Source organism: Marmota monax, unplaced genomic scaffold (genome assembly GCF_021218885.2).
Source record: "Marmota monax isolate L192 unplaced genomic scaffold, Marmota_monax_Labrador192_F-V1.1 WCK01_AAM20220418_F8-fsc00048, whole genome shotgun sequence".
Classification (NCBI taxonomy): domain Eukaryota; kingdom Metazoa; phylum Chordata; class Mammalia; order Rodentia; family Sciuridae; genus Marmota; species Marmota monax.
Genome location: NW_026694895.1, coordinates 4,590,642 through 4,613,372, shown reverse-complemented (window position 1 = coordinate 4,613,372; position 22,731 = coordinate 4,590,642).

The following is a 22,731-nucleotide window of genomic DNA, read 5'->3' as shown; positions in this document are numbered from 1 at the left end:
GCAGGGTAGGCAAACCTGCAACCGACCGGCGGGTCAGGCCCGGTGGCCTGCCGGCGTGGTACACTCTTCACCCCAATTGGAGTAGGGGCAGAACAGAGCCGCCACCAGCTCCCAGAACAGGCCCAGTGACCTGCTGGCGTGGTAGCCACGACACCCCAATTGGAATAAGGAGAGAGCAGAGCCGCCGCCCGCACCTGCAGGAAAGATACGCAAGCAGTATGAAAAGACAAGGAAAGAAAGGACCACAAGCAATGCAGGTCAATGCAACTTTAGAAGAGGTAACAGCTGCAGCAGATGGAATGTCAGATAAAGAATTCAGGATATACATGCTTCAGATGATCTGGAGTATCAAGGAAGACATTAAACAGCAAAATCAGACAATGAAAGATCACTTCGACAACGAATTACGCAAACAAATCCAGGAAGCAAAGGATCAACTATACAGGGAGATAGAGGTTATAAAAAACAAGCAATCAGAAATCCTAGAAATGCAGGAAGCAATAAACCAACTTAAAAACTCAATGGAGAATACTACCAGCAGAGTAGAACACTTAGAAGATAGAACATCAGACAATGAAGACAAAGTATTTCAACTGGAAAAGAACATAGACAGCTCAGCAAGACTGTTAAGAAACCATGAGCAGAACATCCAAGAAATATGGGATAACATTAAGAGACCAAACTTAAGAGTCATTGGGATACAGGAAGGTACAGAGCTCCAAACCAAAGGAATGAGCAGTCTATTCAATGAAATAATACAAGAAAACTTCCCAGACTTGAAGAATGAGACAGAATCCCAAATCCTAGAAGCCTACAGGGCGCCGAATGTGCAAAATCATAAGAGATCCACACCTAGACACATTATAATGAAGATGCCCAACATACAGAATAAGGAGAGAATTTTAAAAGCTACAAGAGAAAGGAAGCAGATTACATTTAGGGGTAAGCCAATCAGGATAACAGCTGATCTTTCAACACAGACTCTGAAAGCTAGAAGATCCTGGAATAACATATTTCAAACACTGAAAGAAAATGGGTTCCAACCAAGAATTGTGTATCCAGCGAAATTAAGCTTCAGGATGGAGAATGAAATTAAAACCTTCCACGATAAACAAAAGTTTAAAGAATTCGCAGCTAGAAAACCATCTCTTCAAAACATCCTCGCCAAAGCATTACAGGAAGAGGAAATGGAAAATAACAATGAAAACCAACAGTGGGAGGTAGGACAGTAAAGGGGGGGGGAAATAATCAAAGAGGAAAACAAACAATGTTTAGTAACAGAAATAAACAAATATGGCTGGAAGAACAACCCATATCTCAATAATAACCCTAAATGTTAATGGCTTAAACTCACCAATTAAGAGACACAGGCTAGTAGAATGGATCACAAAACAAGACCCAACAATATGCTGCCTACAGGAGACGCATTTGATAGGAAAAGACATACATAGGCTGAAGGTGAAAGGTTGGGAAAAATCATATCACTCATATGGACTTCGGAAACAAGCAGGCGTGTCCATACTCATATCAAATAAAATAGATTTCAAGCCAAAGTTAATCAAAAGAGATAAAGAGGGACACTACATACTGCTTAAGGGAACCATACACCAACAAGACATAACAATCATAAATATTTATGCCCCAAACAATGGTGCAGCTATGTTCGTCAAACAAACTCTTCTCAAGTTCAAGAGTCTAATAGACCACCACACCATAATCATGGGAGACTTCAACACACCTCTCTCGCCACTGGACAGATCTTCCAAACAAAAGTTGAATAAGGAAACTATAGAACTCAATAACACTATTAATAACCTAGACCTAATTGACATATATAGAGTATACCACCCAACATCAAGCAGTTACACTTTTTTCTCAGCAGCACATGGATCCTTCTCAAAAATAGATCATATATTATGTCACAGGGCAACTCTTAGACAATATAAAGGAGTAGAGATAATACCATGCATCCTATCTGATCATAATGGAATGAAACTGAAAATCAACGATAAAAGAAGGAAGGAAAAAGCATACATCAATTGGAGAATGAACAATAGGTTACTGAATGATCAATGGGTTATAGAAGACATCAAGGAGGAAATTAAAAAATTCTTAGAGATAAATGAAAACACAGACACAACATATCGGAATCTATGGGACACATTGAAAGCAGTTCTAAGAGGAAAATTCATTGCTTGGAGTTCATTCCTTAAAAAAAGAAAAAACCAACAAATAAATGATCTCATACTTCATCTCAAAATCCTTGAAAAAGAAGAGCAAAACAACAGCAAAAGAAGTAGAAGGCAAGAAATAATTAAAATCAGAGCTGAAATTAATGAAATCGAAACAAAAGAAACAATTGAAAAAATTGACAAAACTAAAAGTTGGTTCTTTGAAAAAATAAACAAAATCGACAGACCCTTAGCGATGCTAGCGAAGAGAAGAAGAGAGAGAACTCAAATTACTAGCATACGGGATGAAAAAGGCAATATCACAACAGACACTTCAGAAATACAGAAGATAATCAAAAACTATTTTGAATCCTTATACTCCAATAAATTAGAAGATAGTGAAGGCATAGATAAATTTCTTAAGTCATATGATCTGCCCAGATTGAGTCAGGAGGATATAGAAAACCTAAACAGACCAATATCAATTGAGGAGATAGAAGAAACCATAAAAAGACTACCAACTAAGAAAAGCCCAGGTCCGGATGGGTATACAGCAGAATTTTACAAAACCTTTAAAGAAGAACTAATACCAATACTTTTCAAGCTACTTCAGGAAATAGAAAAGGAGGGAGAACTTCCAAATTCATTCTATGAGGCCAACATCACCCTGATACCTAAACCAGACAAAGACACTTCAAAGAAAGAAAACTACAGACCAATATCTCTAATGAACCTAGATGCAAAAATCCTCAATAAAATTCTGGCGAATCGGATACAAAAACATATCAAAAAAATTGTACACCATGATCAAGTAGGATTCATCCCTGGGATGCAAGGCTGGTTCAATATACGGAAATCAATAAATGTTATTCACCACATCAATAGACTTAAAAATAAGAACCATATGATCATCTCGATAGATGCGGAAAAAGCATTCGACAAAGTACAGCATCCCTTTATGTTCAAAACTCTAGAAAAACTAGGGATAACAGGAACATACCTCAATATTGTAAAAGCAATCTATGCTAAGCCTCAGGCTAGCATCATTCTGAATGGAGAAAAACTGAAGGCATTCCCTCTAAAATCTGGAACAAGACAGGGATGCCCTCTCTCTCCACTTCTCTTCAACATAGTTCTCGAAACACTGGCCAGAGCAATTAGACAGACGAAAGAAATTAAAGGCATAAAAATAGGAAAAGAAGAAATTAAATTATCACTATTTGCAGATGATATGATTCTATATCTAGCAGACCCAAAAGGCTCTACAAAGAAACTATTAGAGCTAATAAATGAATTCAGCAAAGTGGCAGGATTTAAAATCAACACGCATAAATCAAAGGCATTCCTGTATATCAGCGACAAATCCTCTGAAATGGAAATGAGGACAACCACTCCATTCAAAATATCTTCAAAAAAAATAAAATACTTGGGAATCAACCTAACAAAAGAGGTGAAAGACTTATACAATGAAAACTACAGAACCCTAAAGAGAGAAATAGAAGAAGATCTTAGAAGATGGAAAAATATACCCTGTTCATGGATAGGCAGAACTAACATCATCAAAATGGCGATATTACCAAAAGTTCTCTATAGGTTTAATGCAATGCCAATCAAAATCCCAATGGCATTTCTTGTAGAAATAGAGAAAGCAATCATGAAATTCATATGGAAAAATAAAAGACCCAGAATAGCAAAAACAATGCTAAGCAAGAAGTGTGAATCAGGCGGTATAGCAATACCAGACTTCAAACTATACTACAGAGCAATAGTAACAAAAACAGCATGGTACTGGTACCAAAACAGGCGGGTGGACCAATGGTACAGAATAGAGGACACAGAAACCAATCCACAAAACTACAACTATCTTATATTTGATAAAGGGGCTAAAAGCATGCAATGGAGGAAGGATAGCATCTTCAACAAATGGTGCTGGGAAAACTGGAAATCCATATGCAACAAAATGAAACTGAATCCCTTTCTCTCGCCATGCACAAAAGTGAATTCAAAATGGATCAAGGAGCTTGATATCAAATCAGAGACACGCCGTCTGATAGAAGAAAAAGTTGGCTACGATCTACAGTCGGTGGGGTCGGGCTCCAAATTCCTCAATAGGACACCCATAGCACAAAAGTTAATAACTAGAATCAACAAATGGGACTTACTCAAACTAAAAAGTTTTTTCTCAGCAAAAGAAACAATAAGAGAGGTAAATAGGGAGCCTACATCCTGGGAACAAATCTTTACTCCTCACACTTCAGATAGAGCCCTAATATCCAGAGTATACAAAGAACTCCAAAAATTAGACAATAAGAGAACAAACAACCCAATCAACAAATGGGCCAAGGACCTGAACAGACACTTCTCAGAGGAGGACATACAGTCAATCAACAAGTACATGAAAAAATGCTCAACATCTCTAGCTGTCAGAGAAATGCAAATCAAAACCACCCTAAGATACCATCTCACTCCAGTAAGATTGGCAGCCATTAGGAAGTCAAACAACAACAAGTGCTGGCGAGGATGTGGGGAAAAGGGTACACTTGTACATTGCTGGTGGGACTGCAGATTGGTGCAGCCAATTTGGAAAGCAGTATGGAGATTTCTTGGAAAGCTGGGAATGGAGCCACCATTTGACCCAGCTATTCCCCTTCTTGGTCTATTCCCTAAAGACCTAAAAAGAGCATGCTACAGGGACACTGCTACATCGATGTTCATAGCAGCACAGTTCACAATAGCAAGACTGTGGAACCAACCTAGATGCCCTTCAATAGACGAATGGATAAAAAAAATGTGGCATTTATACACAATGGAGTATTACTCTGCATTAAAAAATGACAAAATCATAGAATTTACAGGGAAATGGATGGCATTAGAGCAGATTATGCTAAGTGAAGCTAGCCAATCCCTAAAAAACAAATGCCAAATGTCTTCTTTGATATAAGGAAAGTAACTAAGAACAGAGTAGGGATGAAGAACAGGAGAAGAAGATTAACATTTAACAGGGATGAGAGGTGGGAGGGAAAGGGAGAGAGAAGGGAAATTGCACGGTAATGGAAGGAGACCCTCAGGGTTATACAGTGGAGGGGGTAGAGAGAGAGGAGGGGAGTGGAGGGGAGAGGTGGGGAGGGGGGAGGGTGGATGATGGGAAAGGCAGCGGAGCACAACAGACACTAGTATGGCAATTTGTAAATCAATGGATGTGTAACTGATGTGAATCTGCAATCTGTGTATGGGGTGAAGGTGGGAGTTCATAACCCACTTGAATCAAAGTGTGGAATATGATATGTCAAGAAATATGTAATGTTTTGAACAACCCACAATAAAAAATTAAAAAAAAAAAATGAAAAGTAGCAAAGGGAGGAACTACACTAGAATAATAATCAAAGGTGAACCTAATACAAATTGAAAACAAGAAATAAATAAAAATGTCAAGGAATAAAAAAATCATATCTCAATAATAATGTAAATGGACTAAACTCATCAATAAAAAGAAATAGACTGGGATATTGAATTAAAAAACAAAACCAAACAATGTGCTGTCTCAAAGAGACTCATCTCATAGGCAAAGACATTTACAGATTGAGGGTAAAATGGATGGGAAAAATCCTATTGCTCACATGGATCTTGGAAACAAGAAGGGGTTTCTATTCTCGTATCATAATGTGGACTTCAAGTCAAAGTTAATCAGAAAGGACAAAGATGGTCATTTCATATTTTTAAGGGAATTACACATAAATAAGGCATAACAATCATAAATATTTATGTTCCAAACAATGTAGCATCTATGTATATCAAGCAAATTCTTTCAACTTCAAAAATCAAATAGTTCACAACATATTAATACTGGATGAATTTAACACAACTTTCTTACCACTAGCTATATCCTCTAAACAAAACTTATAAAAGAAGCTATAGAACTAAGAAATACAGTTAATAATTTAGACTTAACAGACACATATGGAATATTTAATCCATCAATGATTGAATACACTTTCTTCTCAGTAGCACACAGATGCTTTCTCTAAAATAGACCGTATGGTAGACCACAAAGAAACTCCTAGCAAATATAGAAAAACAGAGATAATACTGTGCATTGTATCAGATCATAATGTAATAAAATTAGAAATCAGTGACAAAATTTAAAAAAATAGAAGCTACTCTAACACCTGCAGGCTAAATAATACACTATTGAATGACAGCAGAAGAAATCAGGGATACAATTTTAAAAATACTTAGAAATAAATTAGAATAACAACACAACATATCAAAATCTCTGGGATGCTTTGAAGGCAGTTCTAAAAGGAAAGTTCATTGCATTGAGCTCATTTATTAAAAGAATAGAAAATAGTCAAATAAGTAACCTAGGCTTACATTTCAAAATGCTAGAAAAAAGAGAACAAATCAACACCAAAAGCAGAAAACAGAAAATAATAAAAATCAAAGCTAAAATCAATGAAATTAAAACAAACACTCCAAAAAATTGACAAAACAAAAAGTTGGTTCTTTGGGGGGAAAAAAGAAATTGGTAAACTGTTAGCCACACTAATGAAGGGACAGAGAAAACTCAAATTACTAAAATTTGTGATGAAAAAGGATATATCACAATGGACACTACTGAAATGCCGATGATATTCAGAAACTATTTTGAAAATTTATACTATAATAAATTAGAAAATCTTAGACATCAACAAATTTCTAGAGATGTATGACCTAACCAAATTGAATCAGGAGTTTATAGAAAATTTAAACAGATCAATTTCAGGCAATGAATTGAAGATGCCATCAAAAACCTATCAAGAAAGAAAGGCCCCAGGACCAATTGTCAGCCAAGGTTGTACAAGACCTTCAAGGAAGAACTAACATTAGTTTTCCTCAAATTATTTCAAAGATTCTCAAAGGAGTTCTGTCAAATTATATACAAAAACATATTTAAAAGATAGTGCACCACAATCAAGAGGGGTACATCACAGGGATGCAGGTTGCTTCAACATATAGAAATCAACAAACAAATCATCATATCAGTAGACTTAAAGACAGTAAGCACATGTTTATCTCAATAGATGCAGCAAAAGCACTTGACACAATACAGCACTCCTTTATGTTCAAAACACTAGAAAAACTAGAAATAGTAGGGATATACCTCAACACTGTAAAAGCTACATACATTAAACCCATGGCCAACATCATTCTAAATGGAGAAAAATTGAAAGTATTCCCTCTAAAAATGGGAACAAGACATGACAAGGATGCCCTCTTTCATCACTTTTATTCAACTGCATCCTTGAAACTTTAGCCAGAGCAATTGGACAAAAGAAAGAAATTAAAGGGATATGAATAGAAGAACTCAAACTATCCCTATTTGCTGATGGCATAATTCTATATTTAGAAGACACCAAAAATTTCACTAGGAAACTTCTAGAACTCATAAATAAATTCAGCAGAATGAAAAATTAATACCTATAAGTCAATAGCATTCCTATACATCAGATGAATCAACTGAAAGAGAAATTAAGAAAACTATCCCATTCACAATAGCCTCAAAAGAATAATATTAGAGCATCAATCTAACAAAAGAGGTGAGAGTCCTGTACAATGAAAACTACGGAACTCTAAAGAAAGAAATTGAAGAAGACCTTAGAAGATGAAAAGATTTCCTACTTTCTTGGAAACACAGAATTAATGTTGTCAAGATGGCCATACTACCGAAAGTGCTTTACAGATTTAATGAAATTCCTTAAGGCTCCAACGGTGTTCTTCATAGAAATAGAAAAATCAGTCATGAAATTCATTTGGAAAAATGAGAGGCCCAGAATAGCCAAAGCAATCCTCGGCAAGAAAAGTGAAGCAGGACGTATCACAATACCAGATCTTAAATTATACTACAGAACTATAGTAACAAAAACAGCACATTTTGGCACCAAAACAGGCATGAAGACCAATGGTACAGAATAGAAGACACAGAGACAAACCCACATTAACAGAGTTATCTCATACTAGACAAAAACACCATAAACATATATTGGAGAAAACATAGACTCTTCAACAAATGTTGCTGGAAAACTGGAAGTCCATATGTAGCAAAATGAAATTAAACCCCTATCTCTCACCCTGCACAAAACTCAATTCAAAGTGAATCAAGGATGTAGGTTAATAAAAAAACCAAAAACTCTGTGTCTAATAGAAGAAAAAGTAGGTCCAAATTTACATGTCAGCTTAGGAACTGACTACCTTAACAAGATTCCTAAAGTGTAAGAAGTAAAATCAAGAATCAATAAATGGGATGGAATCAAACTAACAAACTTGTTCACAGCAAAGGAAATAACCAAGAGCAAGAGAGAGTCTACAGAATGGTAAAAACTCTGCCACCTGCACCTTAGATAGAACATTAACCTCCAAGATATATAAAGAACTCAAAAAACTTAACACCAAACCAAACAAAACAATATAATTCAATCAATTAATGGGCTAAAGAACTGAAGAGATACTTTACAGAAGAAGAAATACCATTGATCAACAAACATGAAATAATGATCAACATCTCTAGTAAATAGGGAAATGAAAAAACTACACTGGAATATCATCTCACTCCAGTCAGAATGGCAATTATTGAGAATACAAATAATGATAAATGTTGGTATGTGGGATAAAAGGTACACTCATACATTGCTGGTGTGACTACAAATTAGTGTAACCAGTCTGGAAAGCAGAATAGAGATTCCTCAGAAAACTTGGAATTGAACCACCATTTGACCTAGCTATCCTACTCCTTGGTTTATACCCAAATGACTTAAAATAAGCATACTACCTTGAGGCAGCCAAATCAATGGTTTATAGCAGGTCAATTTACAATAGCTAAGCTCTGGAACCAATCTAGGTATCCTACAACAGATAAATGCATAAAGAAAACGTGGTACATATACACAACAGAATACTATTTAACAATAAAGAATGATGAAATTATGACATTTGTTGGTAAATGGATGGAACTGGAGACTATCATGCTAAGGGAAATAAGACAATCCCCCCAAAACCAAAGCCAAATGTTCTGTCTCATAAGTCGATGCTGACTCACAATAGGCTGGCGGTTAGGAGAGGGCATAGGGGAGGTTCACTGGATTGGACAAGGTGGAGTGGTTTTAAGGTTGGAGAGATGGGAACAGGAAAGACAGTAAAGAAATCAAACCCAACTTTCGTATGTTTATATGTGAATACACAGCCAGTGTGACTCCATACACAGGCCCCAAATTCAGAAGTTAGACTCCATGTATATATGATGTGTATACCCCATTTATGTATGATATATCAAAGTGAATAAATGCATTCTACTGTCATGTATAACCAATTAAAGCAAAGTAAAAAAATTCTAAAGCAAAAATAAAATACATTCTATTGTTGTGTGTAAGTTAAAAGAACAAATAAAAAAAATTAAAGTGTGTCTTATAGGAAAAACAAAACAAAACAACAAAAAAAAACTTTATCCTAAAGAGAGTATCTGGGTCATTTCTGACTTGGAGCGATTGTGGACAGTGCTGCTATGAACCTATTTGTGCATGCCTTTTGAAAAACATGTATGTATTTTTGTTGGGTAAAGTGGGATTGCTGGGCCATTGGTTACATTTGTGTTAAATTTTAAGTGGGAGCTGCCAAATAAACAATGCTCGAGAGTTGGAGTTATTCTATATCCTGTCAACATTTGCTATCATTTTAGCCACTTTGCAGCCTATGTAATGAAGTTTGGGATTTTAACTTGTATTTTTTCTAGTAAAGCTGAGCAAATTTCTGTACTTATTGAATATTTGTACCCTTTCAGGAATTATCTGCTCAAGCTATTTGTACATTTTTCTACTTGGTTTTCTGTTTTTATCTTAATTGATATTGAGTTCTTTATGTAATTTTAAATGAGTCTTTTGTTGAATATGAGTGGCACAGAGGTCGTCTCCCACTCTCTTGGTTGCCTTTTTATTCTTAATAGTCTCTTTTGATGAGTAGAAGTAATTAATTTTAACATAGTTACATTTATAATTCTTTGCTGTCATTGTTGGTGCTTTTTATATCCTGTTTAAGCATGTTTCCCAAGTTCAGAATTACAAATATATTCTGTGTTTGCTCTAAATGTTTTATTGGATTTTTAAAATATATTTAAGCCCAAAGGCCACATGGGATTGGAATTGATTTGCATTTGTGTTGTTTGAATATGGTATGCAGCAGGAGGTCAAGGCACTTCCCTATTCTCATATGGATATTAATTTTCCTCAGTACTATTTTTTAAAGATGCCACTTTCCCCAATGCATTGAGTGGTGTCTTTTTAATACAGTATTTTTTGAGAAATTTCCACAAGAAAGAAATATTCAAGGCACAAACCATTACCTTTCTCTATATTTAAACTTTTCTTTGACTTATGCTAAATTTTAGATTGCAATAAAAAGGAGCTCTGCAGGTGGGGCAGGGGGTGCTGGGGTTGTGGCTCAGCGGCAGTGTACTTGCCTAGCATGTGCGAAGCACTGGGTTCAATCCTCAGCACCACATAAAAATAAATAAATTAAATAAAGGTATTGTGTCCAACTACAACTAAAAAAAAATATGTTTTTAAAAAGAAGGAGCTCTGCTAGTGATATATCTTAAAATTCCAAGGCTAGGAGTGTGAGAGCATTGTTGGATTGCTTGTGTTTTAGAAGCCAAGCATCCTTCCTCAAAAAATCTACTCTCATTCCTATTCTTCTAATTGATTCTTTTAATACCCTTAGTTCGCCTTTCAAGCTCCTTTATCTGAAACAGAAAATAGTAATGAATGTAATAAATATCAATACTGTCCATCATGTCTGTTTTCCCTATCAGGAAAAGAAAGCATGCTTTTTTAGTATATTTCTCCCTCAATTTTCTTCATGGATACTACAATGTAGGTGTATATGTGTGATTACATTACAAAAGATACTTTTTTTTTGTACCAGGGATTGAACTTGTAGGCATTCGACCACTGAGTCATATCCCCAGCCTTATTTTGTATTTTATTTAGAGATAGGGTCTCACTGAGTTGCTTAGTTCCTTGGTTTTGCTGAGGCTGGCTTTCACCTCAATCCTCTTGCCTCAGCCTCTGGAGCTGCTGGGATAACAGGCAAACTCCACTGTGTCCTGCAAAAGATACTCTTTTCATTTTTAACAGTCTTTGATAAAAATGGAGTTGTGGCTTTAGGTCACTATTCCAGACACACCATTTCTTTCATAAAGGACTGTATGCTTATATTTGGACAAAATATTTTGAAGGAAAACAAAAATATTTTAAAGTAAATTGACAATATTCTGTTCCAATGTATGAATGAAAACTTTTACATAACTATATACAAAAAATGTGTATTAACAGACATTTATCCTAGACTCTGATCACTGTTCTAATTCATCCCTTTGTATACATATATTTGTAAACATACATATATATATAATTGCATATAAGTATATATGCAAGACTTATTTAAGGAGCTTAAAATCAAAATGTGTATCTGTGTATGTGTTTATATATAATTTTATACATAGGCAAGTTATTTTCTAAGTATTTATGAGTCCTCAGAATATTTTTTTTAATAATTTAAATGCTATATTCCTAAAGAAACTTGGCTTTTAAATAGTTCCCTTAATACATTTGCCATCACAAGATACATGTGATATGTGATTTTTGATGTTGATATTTGAGATTAAATCTCAAGGTTAGGTCTATTACTGAGTCAATAAAACATATTTGCTTCTTTGTTGGGCTATTATATTTTAACTTTATCTTAGAAGAAAGAGCATATACAGAATTTATTTTATCTTAGTTATTCTTCCAGTGTGCAACCTAAAATTTAATTCATGAATTTGTAACATCAACACTAAGACAACACATTTGGCATAGAGCCACTGTACTACCAGCCTAGGACAGTTGACATCAGTAGACCATGGGGAAGTCCAATTACTCAAGTAAAGATAACACCTCACTTTACAAGTCACACCTCTTCTCCATGCTGAAAATTCACCAGGGGAGAGTGAAGAGTGTAAAGAAGACTGATTGACAACATTGACCTGTCAGAATAGAAATAAAGATCTTAAAATTCTGAAGGCCCAGAGCCAATAGTGTCAGCTCTTTAAACAGAGAGACAAAAGGAGAGCAAAACTGGTAATGATTGTGATTTTATCTCAGAGGGTAAGAACCATTTCACTTGTAGGAAAGTAGAGATCTGTGGAACTGCAAGCTGGTAGAGCAGTATGAAGATTATGTGGTGTCTGTAGCAAAGGTCAGTTAAAAATGTTTTCTGTAATTAATCTCACAAATGCTAAAATGGTTAAGGTGTGCAAAACATATTGACATCACTTCTGGAATTGTTAGTAGCCACTTGCAATTTAAAAAGGAGTTACACAGATGACCATAAGAAAGACACAATGCAACAAATATTTTAAAAATATAGTTTTCTATTAGCATGACAAATCTGACAAAGAACACAAGATTTTTGTTATTGTTGTTGTTGGGCTAGTTACCTTGCTAATAAATTTTAATCACCTTAAAATAACAACTTCAACAACCCAAAGATTTTAGTGTTTCTAAGCTATATCGATTTGAGTGAGGAGAAGAAAAATTGTAGCTTTCCAAGGGGTTTTAGATACAGCATGGGAAAACATAAAATCCCCATTGATAAGTGATGGATTTTTATGCAATTGTCTGAAATGTTGGGATAAAGATCTATTCTAGATGATGATAGACTTCAAACTTATTGAGAGATCTAACCAAGTCATCCAAAGGGCTTTACCTGGGACCCTTTAGTCTTAGAAATCAAAGTTATGGAATATTTTTTTTAGCATGGTATCACAAGTTATCATTTGCTAACCTAGGACACCAAGTATATGATTTTTGTGTGTAATCAAGATGGTTATAAAATATATTGGTAGGCCATGAGTAGAAGTGAGGTCAATCAGGTGGAGAAAGTCAAGTGTCTTTCAAACATGTAAGGGAAGAATATGCTTTTCTGATTGTAATGTTATTTTGAATCTTAAAATTTCAACTCATAAAATATCCATGTGTTTAAAATGATCTGTAAGATACAGTACAAAGATGACTGAGTATAAATGAAAGGAGAGAAGGGGTAGATAAATCCATGTTTATTCCTGATAGAGTTTAAGTAATTTCTTGGCTTGAATATGGTAAGTTGGAACACACTTCCATCTTTGTGATTTTACTAGATGGTGAAAGCATCCAATCTAGAGCACCCAGGAAAAGCATCCATGAATTTTAATTTAGCTCAGACATTCAAATTTCAAATTTTGCTATTTTCTTCTCTTCAGGAAAACAGTCATAAATACATGAAGCACAGCTTGAAAGGTAAAATGCTCCATTTATGTGGAGCCTGAGAGTTTTCTGCAAAGTAAGGAATCTTTTATCCACTCGAGTCCTCTAAGTTATTTCATTCTGTAGAAAATTTTGAGGTTATAGAGCAAATTCTAGAATAGCCAATTTGGTCAAATGCTTTCTAAGAGCACAAAAATGCATTTGTTTACAAGAAATAATGCTACACCTAAATCACATCATCTTTTTTCTAACCCTTTTTTGAGAATTGATTGACTAACTAATAGGTCCACCTAAAAACTCATTCTAAGCTAAGAAACCCCAGAACACCAATTTATATGCCAGGTGAGAAAAACAAGGCAATGCAATATGGGTACTAAGTTTTTCTGGAAAAAAAAAGACACTTAAGTGGGCAATTGATGTTAAATAATTGAGAGGGGACAGAAGAGATAAAAAAACAAAGGGAATGCAGAAAAGAAGGAAATGGAAATTTATTAACCTAGAGAAAATTTTGTTAAAAAAAACAAGGGAAATAAAACCTTTCAGTAAGAGAAAAAACACTTTAAATTTCATTCATTACATAGACTTTTGTGAGTTACTTAAAAAAAAAAACAACAGTTACACAGAAATTACTATCCATTGAAGATCTAACAGAAAAATGTTCCTTGAAGTAGTAATATAATAATTATATAATAATAATATTGCAGTAATAATAGTAGTTAGAGTAGGAGAATTTATTCTAAAACTCCATCTCTGTTTTGGTACATTGATTGTTTATAAAGAAATCATTTCAGTTACCATTTTTCCTAAATTGTTAGAGGTTGATGTACATATGTAAAAATTCTATCCATCTTCTCCCTCATTGTTTTTTTTTCTTCCATTATTATTTTACTGGCAAATTTAGGAATGTTCACTTCTGTCTTTCTTCACATTTCTTTATAAGCTTTTAGGGAAACAGTATTTTCAAAAAGAATATAAAATCTGTCTAATATCTCTTTTCAAAAAATTGGTATTAATATCTAAAGTTTTCTTACTAATTTATCTGTGTGTGTAGGCATGTGTGTGTTTGCCTATTTTGTCTGTTAATTTTTGAAAGAACTTAAGCTGTCATAAGTATCAAGAAGATGCTAGATATTCTTTTGATAAGAAAAAGGCATGATATGTAAGGCAAAAAGTATTTGCCACCATTAATTCATTTATTAATTTATTCAATTAATGAAAATTTACTGATGCCTTATTATTTGGAAGAGCTGTAAGCACTCAAAAGACCTGGTTTTGGCCTCAGAAAGTTCTTTGATTCCCTGCTTCTCCCTCTTTTTATCATAGGAAATATTTAATAATTTAGATTTAAATTTTGACTATTCACTAATGGTCAAGGTCTTTTGGCCTTTATACATCTCTTCATAAGTGGAGAATGTTCACAATTTATTATCTTCAAAACTGGGACCTGGAAAGACCTTTCTGTGTTCTTTTCACCCACCACTTATAAGGCAAAGCAGTGACTGACAGTGCTGTAAGAAAGGAGAATATTCTCTATACCTTTGTTATCTGTTTATTTGGTGAGATTCTTTAGACTGTTTTGGAAAGTGCTTGACATTTCCTTGATATTTCATAGCGTGCTTATCACGAAATTCAGAATCAACCTTTTTTTTTTTTAGTTTAGTCAAAAAACTAATTGTAGTTCCTAAGCCTCTAATTATGTTTAATTTTCACTCTGCTTGATTAATGTTCTGCATTGATGACCATCTCAGGAGTAAATACTGACTTGTCTTGTGATTTCTAAGGGATTTTATTTGTCCATGTGAAATAATTATTCTGTTATATGTATTATTAAATTTTTAACAGCTCAAATACCTGAGTCAAGTGTTTTTAAATTAGCCTATTAGAATTGATTAAAACTTATTAATGACTAAAATTCTGGTTTATACAGAAATTCAGTGATTTCAGGTACCAAATATCATTTAAAGTTTTTATCTGAAAGAAATATATTTCTTCTATGAAAAATAGCTAGAAATTTCAACTACAATTTTATTATAATGTTCTACCATTTCAATTCTTAAAAAAGTAAGAACATATTTAATTCTTTAAAAATTATTTATGCTTCTAGAATTGCTATCTTTGATGACAGGATCTATGATTTACTTCCTGTCATTCAAATGAGTCAGATTCACTATAAATTTCTTTGAAATAGACAAAATGCCCTAAAAACTAAGCATCTGTTTTCTAAATACTATGACATTTGGTTACCTAAGATGTTTTAGCATTTTAGGTGCTATATTGTAACTTTGCTGGCTATAAATCTGTAAGTGCAGAGTGCCCTTACTGAATATGAAAATATTTTATTTTTAAAGATCATTCATTTCACCTACCACATAAATAATTATTTGGCATATGCTATATTCTAGGCATGGTGCTGTGTACTGAAAATAAAATAATGAATATAAAGAGACCTGGTTTCTATTCTCATGTTGCTTAATCTGGTGGGCAAATCAGGCATTAATCAAACATTCACAAACATAATAGTAAAAAGCCATGACACATGCTATAAAGGAGGTGTGCATGAGTCTACAGTAAAAAGATTTTGCATTGCATGAAGGTCAAGGAAAAATCTTCTAGTTGGAAACATCACTTAAACTGGGATCTCAGGAATTAATAGGCTTTAATCCACGACAAAGGGAAGGAGCTGCAGGCTGAGGGTGGGATGCTGCACAATGTGTGATAAGAGATTATGGCAATGTGATTGCAACTGCTTATTAATGAAGCATGTGCAATTGCTGGCATTTGACTGCTTTTGATCTTTAAAATGGTTGCAATTTTGTGTTTCAAACTAATATTATTGCAGCAAGTATTAAAGAATTAATAAGCAAAATTTTTATCAAGTTTAAGAAAGTGGTTTCTCTGTTATTCTTTCCTCCTCCTCCTCCTCCTCCTCCTCCTCCTCCTCCTCCTCCTCCTCCTCCTCCTCCTCCTCCTCCTCTTCTTCTTCTTCTTCTTCTTCTTCTTCTTCTTCTTCTTTTTTTTTTTTTTTTTACTGGGGATTGATCCCAGAGATGCTTTGCTACAGAGCTACATTCTTACATCCCTCAGTCATTTAAAATTTTTTTGTTTGTTTTTAGATTTTGAGACAGGGTCTCCTTAAATTGCTGAGTCTGGTCTTGAACTTGCAATCCTCTGGCCTCAACCTCCCTAATTACTAAGATTACAGGTGTGCACCACCATACCCAGTTCTGTTGTTATTCTTTAGGCTTCTATTGCTTTCTAAACTATGGGGAGGTAAAGCAAGATGGTCAAGTAGTCATCAATTTAAAAAGTTTTAAATTTATTTTAAGTTATAAAGAAAACCAACAAAACAAAAACCGGTTAAAAGTACACAAGGTAGGCATTAGAACAAGCAGAAGTGCCTTTAAGGACCTTTCAAAGTTGTAACTACAAAACTCAAAGTTTTGACTGAAAGTGAGAGATAATGTCTCAATCAGATGAAGCAAAATTGTTCCAATGGATTGAAGTCATTCAGTATGTAATCAAATAATGCTTTAAGCCTTTGTCTCAGTAACATGGTTTACTTTCTCATAAACCTGAATGTTCCTGTTGCTTTGACTTAGCTTCTTTGCCAGATAATTGCTGTCTCAACAAAACATTATTTGCTAATGTTGTCAGTGATCTTAAATGGTGCAATGGGGTGTGTGGGTATAGAGGAGACAGTTATAGGTGGTCTGGAAGCAATGGAAGGCTTCAGACCCTTCTTGCATCACATTACAAATTTCTAGAAAAATGATGCTTCAGTGCTGTAATATCCAATGCTCCACATCAAATGTTTACCTTAAAATGTTACATCAAATGAGATCACCAGATTGGATGAGCCACTGACCTATTTTTTGTGCAGTAAGAGCTCACTTGGGAGAGAGTCCCCTATTTCTTTAGAACCATTACAGAGAATAATGTTTCACAATCTAGTGAAGACTGAAGCTTCATGAAAACCATTGATTTTAAGTATTAACTTGCCACAAAATAAACTGACTCTTATATGCATCATAGTTATTCTATAGTTGGTAACTATTTGTTAGTGATGGAAAATTCACATTAGTGAGGGTAACTATATTAATTTTAGATAGCCAAAAAAATGAATAACTTTTCTTTGGTAACTCTCTGAAATACAAATATCAAATAAATGTGGAAATATTTATTCTGGTTGTTTGAGTACATCAATTATCTCTCCCTCATAGATATGGCTGCTAGATATTCATTCCCATTCCAATTTCCATTATAACCCACCATATTATTCCATAGCACTCTACTAAAACTGTTCTAATGAAGGTTTATATTCTCATGGAAATTTCAAGAGTTTAATCTTAGACTTATCCTACCTATAGACAGACTTGGGTGTTTGTACCTTTCCTTTGGAAACATCTTCCTCTGCATTGGTCTTCTATGACACCACTCTCCTGAATTTCTTCCTACCTTATAACTATATTTTCTATTCTCTTTCCTTCTTGTTTCAATGATCTCTCTTATAATGGTCATATTACATGAAAATCTTTAATTTATTTATATATTTTTTTATCTTTTCTAACAAATTATTCTTTATATGCTAATAACTCTAATACTTCTACCTATCAGTTCTGATCTTTCCCTGAACTGCAGACCTTTATTTCCTAATCAACTTATATAAACTATATGCTTTAGGTAAACATATTTGTTCAAAACTTTCCATCTTTTTTTCTCAAACCTGTCCCCTGATTGTTTTTTAAAGTAAACATAGTAGCTTCTAAGCTAGAAGCAATAGGAATCTCTGTTATTCATTTTGATAATTGCCCTTGCCTTCATCCAGCTAAGAACAAATACATTCTCAAGCATGCAAAAATCTTAGGTTTATAGTACTCATCAATCCCTGGAAAATAAAACCATTTGATTACATTTAGCTAACCAAGATGCACATCAAAATCAGGGTCTCAGGGATAATGAAGCTAAATGAAAAAATACTGAAATCTGTTCTAAGATTAAATAATCATGATAATAAATTTTGAATCCATAAGAAATACAAATGACATAAATCTGGATAAAATGTAGAATGCTAATATAACATTGAGGCTTAGAGGTAAGATGAGAAAATACGAATGCAATTTCTTACATTTGTGATTTCATGTTTAAAGAAAAATTTCAGGGTTGATAAATTGATAAAGGTTTATTAAACTTAACTTGAAAGGTTCATCCTATTGATTAGAAAAAGGTACTTAGATAACTGGGGGTGCTGTTTTCAATTAATATGATTCTCCTGGGACCCCGAGTTAGTTCTTCTGAGAAAGGATCATTGTGAGAGTGAGCCTGACTCCTGAATTGCTCTCTGGTTTCTTGTTTTGATATGTAATCTCTTCTTTCCATATGCACCCTGACTTTTATAATGCCATCAACCAGATGTTCCTCAACAGAGCTGAGATACTGCTGGTATCATGCTCTTGAATGTGCAGAACCATAAGACAAACCTTTTCATTTAAAAAGTTAGCCTGCCTTAGCTATTTCATTATTGTAACAGAGAAAGGACTAATATATCCACTGAGGCTTTATAGCAGTTTTGTTAACAGCTGTCTAGGCTTCTACTATGATCACCTTAGATTTTCCCTCAATGGACCAACTATATTCAGACATAGTGCATAATGAAAATGTAGGACCTTTGTTGAGAATACTTTTTTGTGTATATTTTAATATAACCACAGCATAACATGGAACAAACTGCATTGTCCTCCCACTCACAGGGTGCAGAACAACTGTGTAGGTCACACTGCCATAAGGTGACCCTGTCCCACAGGATCTTTTAAAATATTGATCATTTAATATTTGTTGTGACATTAAATACTGGAAAGAGTAATCTTTTCAGTGTTATTCAATACTGTATGACTGTATATCCCCATACAAAAAATGTAAATTTGGACTTTGGCCTTAGACCTTATATAAAAATCCATTTTAAAATGATCATAAAGGGCTAGGGGTATAGCTCAGTTGGTAGAGTGCTTGACTTGCATGTACAAAGCACTGGGTTCAATCCTCAGCACCACAAAAAAAATCATAGAATTAAATGAAGAAAATATAGTAGTAAAATTTTATGATCTTGGTTATACGATGTTTTCCTAGATATATACCAAAAATATATGAGCAACAAAAGGAAAAAATTGACTTACCAAGTTTTTAAAATTATGATACAAATATTACTATCAAAAAAGCAAAAAGATAATCCAGAGGGTGGTTGAAAATGTTTGCAAATCAGGTATATGGTGAGGACCTTATATCCAATACAAAGTTCTTATAGCTCAGTAATAAAAAGACAACCCAAATAAAAATGAGTAACTGCAAGGAAAGATGCAAATAACCAATAAGCACATGAAATGTTCTTCAGTATTGTTATTCATTAAGGAAGCCCAAATGAAAGCCACAATATGATATTACTTTATACCCACTAAGCTTGTTATAATAAAAAGACAGACCATAACAAGCATTAGTGAGATTGTGGGTAACTTGGAACCCTCATGCACTGCTGGTGGAAATGTAAAATGTTACAGCCACTTGTTAAATATGGTGTTAACGTATGATGCATCAATTCCACTCTCAGGTGTATTTCCAAGAGATGTGAGAACAGGTATGCATACAAAAACTTGTAAGGGCATTTATAGTAACATTTTTCACAAGAGTCAAAAAATGGGAGAAACACAAATATCTGTCAATGCACGAGTGGATAAATATGCTCTAGCCATATAACTGAATATTATTTGACCACATAAAGGAATGAAGTGTGGATACATGCTACATCATGGATAAACCTGGAAGACTTTATGCCAAATGAAATAAGCCAGTCACAAAAGACCATATATCATGTGGTCTATTTATATAAAGTGCTCAGAATAGGGAAATTAATAGAGAAAATAGAAAAATTGGCTGCCCAGGTATGGGTGGATCTAGAAAGGAGAATAAATCTTAATGGGTACAGAGTATCTCCTAAGGGTGATGAAAATATTCTAAAATTAGTTTGTGGTGATATTACTTATCTATATGAATATATGAAACATCATTGAATTGTACATTTTGAATGGATGAGTTTCATGGTATGTGAATTATACCTCAATAAAGTTGTTAAAATAGTTGACAATAATTAACTCAGGACTTGATTGTGGTGGATGAAAGAGAATATATACATACACATACAAAATCGGTCATACCACTGATGCTCAAAGCTCTCTAATGGCTTTCTGTTATATTTCACAAAAAGTTCAAACCCTTCCTCTATATATTTTAATATAAGGATTTACCTATTTCCTCAACTCCATCTCCTACTACTCTCTATCTAGATTTCCTACTGTGGCCACTCTGGACTCCTTGTCTTTTTATCCTGAAGGATAAAAAACTTCTTCCTGTCTCAAGGCCTTTGTATTTGTATTTCCCCTTAGCCAAAAACCTTGTATCCATAAATTTGTATGACTCAGTTCTTCCCTTCATTCAGGTAGGTTTTATCTAAAAATATGACCCTATCTATATAGTGCCTTATCCTCTACACCATATCTACAGACCCTGCTACAGTGCCTGGCACATTGTAAGTACTCAATATATTCTTCCACTATTATTGATTCAATCAATGGGTAATGTATGAATTCTGATGAATCTTTCAGACAAAAAGACAAAACACACTACAATACTTTGCTCCTGCCTAAGTTACACCATTAATAGAATATCTGTAATAATCTGTGTATTTTTATTTTTTATTGGGGGTAGGCTGGTACTGGGGATTGAAGTTAGGGAGCCCTGACACTGAGCTACATCCAGGCCCTTTTTATTTTTGAGACAGGGTCTGGCTAAATGGCCAGGCTGGCCTAAAACTTGTGATCTTCCTACCTCTACCTCCTGAGTAGCTGGGATTTTACAGTTGTGTTCCACCATGCCTGACTTACAATGTATGTTTAAATCTATTTGCTCCAACTAGACTGTGAGAACCTGAAGGGAAGAAAGAAGGCCTGATTCAATGTTTCACCCTCTGTGAGTGGCACATGGTGTTATCTCAGGAATTTTGTTGATGTAAGGCAGGAAACCTGCACTCACCAAGTTTCCTGCACTCACCAGCCTGTATCCCCTGACACAGCATTGCAGCTTCTTATTCTTTCCATTCCCATCCCCTTCCAAATAATAGTTTCTTAAGTGTCACTTTCCGTAATCAATAAGAAGCTCTTTTATGGCCTTAGTTCTTAAAACATAGAGGCAATAAAAACATTGAGACTTGAGTCAATAACAAGTATAATAATAATTTTAACAAGCAGTCATTGGATGTGTGCATTGTGATTGGCAATGGGTTAAACCTTTAAAATTTAAACTCTTATTAAGTAATCACTTTGAGGAACATGCTAATTGTGTCCATTGCACTGATTGACCCAAGGAACTATAGTAAATGGTAGAAATGGGATTTAAACCCAAAGCTAGATCTCATAACTATTTCTCTTTCAGCCCTTGAGGCTATTTCACCTGAGATGCACAGACATAATTAAGGGAGGCCTTGGAGTGTTTGGACACCTTATAATAATGGATCAGATTTATGTTATTGTGTCTCTGAACTTTTTAGTTGCTAGATTGGTACCACCAAGAAAGCGTAATGCATACATGTCTTTTTATTGTCTATCCACAAATCACCTGCAAATGGGTTCTTGAGTGGGATGCTTTTATCCTTCTATTCAGAGTTCAGCCTCAAGTCCCAGAGCTGTGTCAAGAACTTAAGCATTAGAAAAATAGGTATAGGAGCCATCTCTGCCAGTCTTAACGAGGTGACAGAACTGGCCTTGTACAAATATTCACCCATCATCATCTTTAATCCATCACTATCCCAACCCCTAAAAACAGAGATGATTGGAGAAACTCTGCCTCAGTTATTTATAAGCATGTTTATCCTTCAGCCAACACTGAGAACCTGAACCACAAGAGCAAGAGGGTGGAGTAGAGGTGTGTCATCTATTTGCTTAGTTCATTCCATGTATGTGCAGCCTGTGTATTATGTTCCCCATTTCTTTTTGTCTATCTCTGGTAAAATGTTGAATAAAACATTTTCTTATACTATCCAAAAAATGACACAATTTCACATAAATCTGAAATGCAATCTTATTTTCCCAAAACCCAACTCTACCTTTAACACCAAAAATAACTGAAAAATAATTCAATTTTTATGTCCAAGTATATCAATTATAATCTCTATTGTGTCAGAAATCAACCATACTGGATGTAAACTAAAG